Source organism: Takifugu flavidus, chromosome 15 (genome assembly GCF_003711565.1).
Source record: "Takifugu flavidus isolate HTHZ2018 chromosome 15, ASM371156v2, whole genome shotgun sequence".
Classification (NCBI taxonomy): Eukaryota; Metazoa; Chordata; class Actinopteri; order Tetraodontiformes; family Tetraodontidae; genus Takifugu; species Takifugu flavidus.
The window spans coordinates 13,875,644-13,883,158 of NC_079534.1; the positions used below are offsets into that span (position 1 = coordinate 13,875,644).

General features: G+C 43.1%; 1 long non-coding RNA gene across 1 annotated transcript; it reads left to right on the plus strand.

Moving 5' to 3' along the window:
- The first annotated feature begins 1,720 nt into the window (after nt 1-1,720).
- On the plus strand, nt 1,721-6,335 carry LOC130539246 (uncharacterized). The gene is made up of 3 exons (XR_008954068.1): nt 1,721-2,389; nt 5,089-5,351; nt 5,434-6,335. It is a non-coding gene; the product is annotated as an uncharacterized LOC130539246 (long non-coding RNA).
- Nucleotides 6,336-7,515: the final 1,180 nt, after the last annotated feature.

Consider the following 7,515-nt stretch of genomic DNA (forward strand, 5'->3'; position numbering starts at 1 on the left):
GGTCGGCCTACAGATGGACGCTACTATAGAAGTGTGCAAGTTGAACCTGCATGTACAGTATAATGTCTAGAGTCTGTAGGGCAGAGTGTTGGGAGTGTTGTCCAGACTGTGTGCCCTCCAAGGTGAGCTCTCTCTCTCTCCAGCAGGCAGAGGGGACCATGGGAACACTCACATACCGATTAATCACAGCTAATGAGCTGGAACAGTGTAGCTGGAGCTGCCTTCCATGACCATCTAACCTCACACCCGCCTGTACACGCACACACACACACTCCCATATGTACAGTACAACACCAGAAAACAATATAAAAGGTAACAGAATTAAATTTATTTAACATTGCTTTAACCTTAAAGTTTGGGTATTGAGCTGTTAAATAAGCGTCATTTTTGATGAAGCAGTTATTTCACTGTGAATTAAATGTATAAAGTAATTGAACGAGAGTGCTAAATTTTAGGAGAGCGAGCAGAGAGTTCCAACTTGCCAGATTTCTTTCCTCAATAATTATAATTGCATCCGTGTACTTCACAATCGTTGGCATCAACGTGACCCCTGCAACCAATGGAACACGAGTTTAAACAAACTAGAGCAAAGCGATGAAAGGGAGAAAAAAAAACAGCAGAAAAAGGTTGATGTCATACAGACAGTGATGAATGATAGATAGTTAAAATATACTCCCAATAAGCCTTTTTCAGTGTAATAACTGAGCAACTGGCAAGAAATAAATATCACAATGTACTTAATTCTTTTATATCCGTTTGCCTTAAACACATTCGTGGCATAAAAAGAAATGTAAAGAGGTCTAAGCACAAAAGACATAAAAGATAATCTCCTCTATGGTTCTACAAGCATGGCACAGCTGTTATTATTTTATGTTACATATGGCGCGCCGTATATAATGTGGTTTCTCAACTCCTCTCAGGCTACTGAGGAAGCTACAGCTGCAGGCCTCTTACTGTAACCCTGATCCTCGCAGCACATATATCTTAGCTGTCGCTGGTGAGTGCAGATTTCAGTTATCATTCCAGGAGGCACATATATCTTTACCCGTCTGGTCTCACAGCATCCCATGTCCTTCCACCCCGGCAGAGGATGCAACAGGCAAATGGTGGAAGGTGAACCTCGCGGCCAGGAAAATAAGTCTGATTGTTGTGTGATTAGGATCTCTGGGGTTCGGGGGTCAACGGGGTGTGGTGATCCATGCGTTACAGAGAGCAACACTATCAGCTGTAAATCTGAATGTTTGACATCAGTAGACACACTGAGGCGACGGGTGTGGCCTTACACCGCTAAGTACTTTTATTACAACTCACCTCAGCCTGGGATTACTCCCTTAAATTGCAGCCTGATGCCCATATTTTAACGTAGCCAAATTCTATGTTAAATAAGGAATCTGAGCCTGAGGAATGTATTCCTGAGCAGTATAAAAGCACTTATGGGTATACACACACTTCTTCAGTCCTTTAAAGACAAACACCTGTTGGCAGTTTTAAAAGCCCCCCCCCCCTCCCAACTAAAATTTGAGTGGGATGCCCTTGTCTGAAATTTGTTGTATGCTGTTGCTGTATGTCCTTAACATTTGAACCAACTCATTTGTTGATGCCCTATTATGTGTAAAAATATCCTATATTTATCATGAAGAAGCAGTCCGCTGATTTGAGCTGACGTGAAGGTTAAATCTTTGTTAAATACATGGAATTTCTTGCTGCCGCACACAGATAATGCATTTGTTTATAGAGGGACAATCGTACCACCAAATCGTATTTTCAAACCATCTAATATGACCCAGAGGAACACTTGACATATTGGCGCCCCTAGTGGCCGGAGATGTCACACAGCTGTAATATATTATCTCTAATCTTCTAATCAATCTCCAATTCACCCAACATCAATGTATTTACCATTAACAGTCACATATAAAGATATTTTCACCCTGAACAGTTCCCCTATGTTTATTCACAAATATCCTCATGGTTTTTAGAAACCCCTAGTTCACTACATATACCAGCACCAATAATGATTTTTGTTTTAAAAAGCTAACCGTAGCTTCAATAAGCTGCTTGCAAGCCAGTGGGATCATTTCTGTGTTGGACCGTCTCACACAACTCCATACTTCTCAAATCAACCCAGACCGTTCCATTAGTGTGGGAAGAGAGGAGGGTGGGGTGACCTCACCGGTGTGTTTCTAATATCTCCCTCAGAATCCCTGCGGGCAGAATCGTCTTGTGTGTTCCAGGGTGGACTCCGGTGTTGTTATATTTAACAGGTTCCCAGAGCAGAGAGCAGCGAGAGGAAAGAAGAGAAAAAGAGAGGAGGACAGAAAACTGGGAGAGACACTACCGAGTATCTGCCCAGCCTGGAATGAGAAACACCTTCAGTGAGAGGCTGTGGGTAAGATTCTCGCTCTTTTTTCTCTCTCTTGGTGGGAGGAGAGATGTAGGTAATGAAGCTTAAGTGAGCCTGGTGTCTGGTAATGTAATATACACAGAGCCCTTGTCAGGTCTGGATCCAATAATGTGTCATTTACCACGTCTGGAACAGATTGGCCCAGATGATCGGAGTGAACCTTTGCCCGGGTGAAGAGTATTCAGCATCCCTCGGCCTAGAGGCCTTACACATAGGTCACTGCCACACCCGTTCTTACAATCTTTCCCTCTCCAAACACATTGCTTCTTTTAAAATATTTCTTATTTGAATTGTAAGAAATGTCTATTCTTACAAAATAAAGTTCCGTTTTTGCCAGTGAACTCTAATCTGTTTTCTGATGACTCGGATGACAGTTTGTTCACAACTTTTAAAATCATTTTCACCAGACTGCATCTGGGTCTTAAATTTGGCTGAAATCAGAGCAGATGCCCTGGAAAATGGTTGTAAATGCAAAATCTGCTTACAGGTAAAAGGACTATTCTCTGGTTGTGGCTGATCAAATTTCAACACACAAGTTCCACAAATTCTGCCTTTGGGGTAACTCAGGGCTCTATTCTTGGTCCCTTTTGTCAACATTTCAATCCAGCTATCTCCAAACAAGTTTTAAATTGATATTTAGAAGTTTGTCATCTATTATATTATATCATATCGCAGGCACCAGAGACAAAACACTTGCCTCTTTTTCCTTTCATGTAGTTCTTTTTCCACCAAATATGCATGTGGTAAATTCGGTCAAACGAAGACAAACAATGTTCAGATTAATAGCAATATAAACCCCAATGGATCGGACTTGAAGAGCAGCATTAAGGCAATCATGGCCAAGTATCCTGCAGTTAGTTCAGTGTTTTCACAGGCTCCGGGGGTTGGCACAACGTAGGAGATCATGTTTCTAATGACTGGTAGTGGTCTGTGTTGTAGAAAAGCAACTTATCAGCAAATTGTGGCTCAAGTAGAGTGCATGTGCTTACAGTGGTAATTAGAAAAGCAGGGGCAAATGGAGTTCCATGAGAGCAGCAAGCAAAGCGCTACAAGGGCATGCATGTGAATTTACCACTTTACTCCCCAGTCACCCCGGTCCCGGGCCCAGCCCCGGCCCACACAGAGAGCAGGGGAGGTCCACAGCTGGGGATGCTGAGCAGAGATGTGGGGGTCCAAGACGGAAGAGTGATAATTTCAATCTGTTCTTGTTTGTCAAATTTTAACACTGTAATAAAAAAAAATATGTGCTAACTTTTATGAAAATGAAGGAGAGAAAAATGTTTGGCTGCTAACAGAGAATTCCAAACATGAATGTGTTAAGCAAGGGGGAAAAAAATGGGAGAAAAGATTTCTGTCTTTAATATTCCCACACCTCACATTACATGCTCAAAATGTGCAATGCTGTGTCCACCCGGGTGGAGTCATTCTGGGAGCTTCTCAGGAGTATTGTAGGTCCCCTCTGCAGCACAGTCTGATTTAGTACTGTTAATAAAAATGATGTAGTGTTTATCACGATTGCTCAGACAGAACTTTTTTTTTTCCACCCCCCCTTTTTTTATTTTTGTATGCACAGTTTCATGCATGTGCATGAGGCACTGTGATGCAGCACTGCACTATTTAGTTCAGCCCCTCCTGGCTTAAATGATTAAGCAGAGGACAGTGAAATTCTTATAAGACAGGTTTAGAACTGTTAAATTCCACCTCATTATCCAGAATTATGATGTAGCTGCATCTGAACCTGCTGCTTTTTGGAGGATGTCCACCAAAATCATTAGTTTAGAAGCTTGAGATAAGAAAACTGACTCGAGTTATATTTCATGTAATTAGCTTTCAAGATTATCATATAAATGCAAGCGCAATATAATGATAATATTAGTAAAATGGTTATTCTAATTCACTGTTCTGTATGTCATTCATAAAGGCAAACTCCTCCAGCATGCTGACAACACAGAGCCTATGGCCAGCCACAGCTGGCTCTCATTACATTCCCATACAGTAGCCATTCTTTTCCACCTACAGCCCCCCCAGCCCCCCTCCCTGTTTGGTGATGCTTATTAGAAATGTAACATACTGATCCAGCAGTTTGTTGCAGACTTGTGTTACAGGTGCCCCTTTAATCAGTGTCAGAGCTGGGCTGTTAACAAAGGGCTGGTTAATCTGTTTGTTTTTATCCAACTGTTTAGGGTTATTTTTATCACCTAATATTATTGGGTTCTTTATCTGGGTGTGTTGTAGTCATCCAAGTTACTTGAAGGTTTCCTCCACCAGTCCCTGACAGGACACACGCATCATTCACACCTAGTGGTAATTTAGAGTCTGCAAATGTGTACGTTCAATGTTTTTGGTTTGTGGGAGGAAACCAGAATTACCTGGAGAAAACCCACATAGGAAAGGGGAAAACATGCAAACTCCCTATAGAGTTTCTCAGTGTTGGAATCGAACCCATAACCTTCCTGCTATATTCACCTCTTTTTTCATTCACTAAGATTATTAATAGGGATAATAGTTCCAAATATTCAAACATACACTATTTGAAACAATTACATTTGGTTTGATTTTTTTCATTATGGTTTTTCAGGAATATTGTCAAAAATAATTTAATTTGCACTATTCTTATTTCCTGTGACATAAGTGAGATTAAAGAAAATTGCCGACATACAGAATCTCACTCCTTGCAACGATAGGTGAATGATTTTCCAGAGCTGCCTCTCGAAGGGCCCTGACTGGTACCTGGTGTGTCTGCTGCCCATCTGTCAACACCAGATACCCTGAGCGTGAGGCTGTGCGCTGGCAGACTCTTTCACCCTGGATCTGCAGCAGTTGCCATGTGTGATCACGCTGCAGCTCAGCGTGCATAACGAGGTCCTGAGTGACTCCTGACTCGGAGCAAAGGCTGACAAACTCAAGAAAGCCCTCTTGTCCGAGTTACACAACACGTGACCCAAAGGTGATGAGTTCACGGACTGACGTCTGGGCTGTAATCCGGTGTTCTGACCATGTCAGTATTCTGTCTTTGCATGTGTCTTCAGGTTTCACGGGCCGTCCTACAAAAGTGTCCCTACCCTGCCCCTGTCTGGACTCCTCACTTTGTCTCCACGTTCAACTACACCTCTCCGGTTACTCGGCACCACACCTCCTGGTTGTTATCCCCTCAGCCGCTTTCCTTTGACTTCATCCCAACCCTCTCATGCTGAGGGACGGGACACCCAATGCCTTTAATGTAGCCTTGGCCCCATGTCTCCCTCCCGATGGCTGAACTGGGAGCATTGGTTCCCAGCTCCAGCCTGGGTGATTGATAGCAGGGATGCACTCTCCTCACACCCTCCACACCGCAAACCCATCTAGGAGGACAGCATAGCGTTTCATAAGCTCATCTGCGTGGCGCCCAGGAGCTGCAGCGCTCCTGTCTCGTTTTGCATGACTCCCTGGGGGACACAAAGCATGTGTGTCTGACCTGCCTTTACCCAGCCTGCAACCTCATCTGCACATAACCCTCCAGCACCCTCACCGCGCCGCAACTGTCTCCACGTTCAATCCCTCTGCTCAATTTAGTAAATTCCACGAGCCAGACCGTGTTTTACACTTTTAACAATGGTTTTTCTGCTAGCGTCGCTGTTTCAAGCTTTGTAAAACTACTGTGTAATCTGAGAGTTTGCGATTATTCTGATGTTAGTGCCTTTATTAAGATGTGTTTTTGATGCAAAGATATAATAGTTCAGAGCTGATATCCAGTAGTAACACACCTCTGTTGACACCTGGGGGGTCAGTGGAACACTTATGCGTATATCAACACTATGTACAATATTTATATGCTGTACCTAGTTTTCTTCCTCAATCAAACATTAATTTAGTTTCGTTTTTATTTTCACGTTTTCACTTTTGTTTGATCGTGTTGAATGGGTGGTGAAGATGCTTTTATGGATTTTTTTTATTTATTTTTTTTTTACAAGAAACACTGGCGATAAACCTAACTACCTTCACGTTGCCCACAGGAGGCCGAGAAAGACTGTTCCACTTATCTATCATTCCAAGAGGGAAGAAATCTGAGGACACGGATCACCTAACCCCTCTAACTGAAGCAGCACCTGTCGGGCAGCCTCGCAGCACAGGGGGACTAGATCCAGATCGATTATTCCTCCGACGTCTCTCTCTCGGGCTGCTACGGAACAACCACTGGTCAGCTCACACAGACAAGCCAAGTGACAGCATTCAAGGCAAATTTATGTCCAAATCTCACAAGAAGTTACTGTCAGATGTTTGACTTGACTATGACTCTCCATGTCGTCACTCCATCAATATTATTACAAGTTTCTTGTTCTGAACAAATATGACAGTTTCCTGAAATCGCTGCCACGGCTTCGTTTGTGTGAGGGCACTGGCGAAGGAGCCACGTGACCCAAAGTGAAACAAGATCATTCGAGCAAGAATAGAAGGACGTAAAACACAGTTTATGAAACCCGCCTGACAACCAATCAAATATCTCCGCCAGCTGTTCGCGAGGTGACCAAGGAGCATGCGGCGAGACTGAGAATGGGACGTAAATCATGCAGGAGGACGCTGCAGTTGCTGCCTGTGTCTGCATGTGGTAAAGACATTGAGATTTTTGCCATAGCTTCTTTCGAGAGCTTGGCTGTGATACATGCTGCTATTATTCTGTTTACTCTTGGGTTTTGTAAACGTGTCTCTCAGTGTTAAAGAGCTCGCTACTGTACCTACAAGTCCTGATAGGAAATTTTTTTTTTAAAAAAATGCAAATATTGGTTCCAGACTGACCTGCTGGGTTTAACATTGACAGTATGTACACCAAATAGGCTGGTTTTAAACTGCTTATGCATTGCTTGGTTTCCTCTTGATAAATTATCTGCATTGCTGGAGGAATGAGATTGTTAATGTGGCCAGAGCAGGCCTATATTTTCCCCTCTTCCAAGGTTACTGAAACTAAACCAACCATTCCTTTAAATGTCTCAGATCCCTTACAGCATGGGCCGCAGCCGAATGCCTGACAGAAGAACACTGCTTTGCATGTAGCGTGATTATTATCTGCTACCCAAATTGCTAGCAGCTGGGTTGACAGTTCCATAGTTTATGTGTTGAAAATTGTTGGAATGTGG